Raw genomic sequence first — 1,765 nt, 5'->3', positions numbered from 1 at the left:
TGAAGACCACAAGTGTGTGTCGAACTTTTCATTACCTGATGGGACACACTTGTAGTGTTGTAAAAATGCAAGTGTTTACACAGCTTTATTTTAATTTTAATTTTAAATACTTTGCATTTTAAAATCAACTTCTAAATGTATGTTCGGTAGTCCCTATATAACATGACATAATTTTAATTTGTGGTGCTCCTAATTAAATGATAAAAAGCAGTTGCAAATGTTGTACAAAATAAATATCACCACAACTCATCTTTGCACCAATAAAAGTAAAAACACTGTTTTTCTACCAAATTATTTGTAATATCTAATTATTATATTAATATTTAACTTACATTGGAAAGGTTTCCGTGACCTCTCGCGAGATCTCGGCAAAAAGTCTCACAATTTATTTCCAGAACATGATGCATGATGGGATACACTTAGCCTTGAATAGCGCTCTGGAGTGGTATTCGAGGTAGTGTGGATTTAGTATCCATTAAGGGCACTGCATTTTGAAGACATGGGACAGACTTGCACACTTACTTCCTGTCGCGCGCACGCGCTCTCAAGTGGCCAAGACCGCAAGTGTGGGTATTTGGACAAGGGGGGACAGTTCTGACCTCTCGAAGGGAACAGATACCAACGAGATCAAAGGCAGATATTGCGTTATTCTCACTTACATGCGGTGTTGCTAATAAACACGATATAATTTCAGTTCTTCACCGCCCTCTGACACATTTCTTAACCAGCATGCATCTTGCGGTGATCAGTTCTGCGCAGATTTTGCTCATCTCAAACAAGCCTAAAGACAGTTTTAAGGTAGCAGTCTATTCAAGCCATGGAATAAAAGAATAAAAAATTGAATTTTTTTGTTTATATTTAAAGATTCTGACTTTTTTCTTGCAATTCCGAGATTATATCTCACAATTCTGGTAAGAAAAATCAACTCGTCATTCTTTCTTTTTAGTTTATAATCCCACACTTCTGGCCTTTTTCCCTCAGAATTGACAAACTCGCAATTGTTGACTTGAATAAAGTTATAAAGTCCGAACTAGGAGATATAAACTTGCATTTGCAAGAAAAAAAGTCAGAATTGTGAGATAAAATAGGTAAATGTTATGTAAAATGTTATAGGTTTAAATGGTATTTCAGGCTTTAACTGTAGGGCTAATACAATATGTCCCCTATGTTAATATTATATAGACCTATTGTTTAAATCAAATCTATTCTTTAAAAGTAGGGTAATCACAGCAGGTTTCATCTATAGTCCGTCCGTTTAAACGTCTGCGTTTAGCTTCAAATGGTGTCTTTGACGACAGTATTATATAAAAATTATTTGTATTCCGATTCTGACATCCAAAGGCACAACAATATTTTTTTTTCTCTTATTCCATGGATTTTACCCGTTTCCCTCCACTTGTTCCCAGTGTTTTTCTGCCACCACTATGCGTGTGCAGCTGCAAGTGAAGTAACTGTGAGGTTTACTCCAAATTGGTCTATAATAAGCCATTAGAGGTTGCCGTGACAACTGATTGGTCTGAGATAATAATCTAGTAAACTGTGATTGGTGAGCGGTAGAGGCAGGCACTATAAAAACACAGTTAAGGGCTTAATAATAAAGCTACATGGTTGGGTGAAAGGTTTTTATTTTTTTTTACTTCTTGTAGTTGTGTTGAGGGTAGTTGATTGTAGTTTTGGCTTCATATGGATACTACTACGATGCGATTTTTAAGGTATGTTTAGTTTATGGGTTTCCTAGTTATTTTTTCTAAGATTTACTAAAACA

The sequence above is a fragment of the Sinocyclocheilus anshuiensis genome, unplaced genomic scaffold (genome assembly GCF_001515605.1).
Source record: "Sinocyclocheilus anshuiensis isolate Anshui unplaced genomic scaffold, SAMN03320099.WGS_v1.1 scaffold26, whole genome shotgun sequence".
NCBI classification, from domain to species: domain Eukaryota; kingdom Metazoa; phylum Chordata; class Actinopteri; order Cypriniformes; family Cyprinidae; genus Sinocyclocheilus; species Sinocyclocheilus anshuiensis.
The sequence above is the reverse complement of the archived record's forward strand: the minus strand, read 5'-3'. Positions refer to the sequence as shown.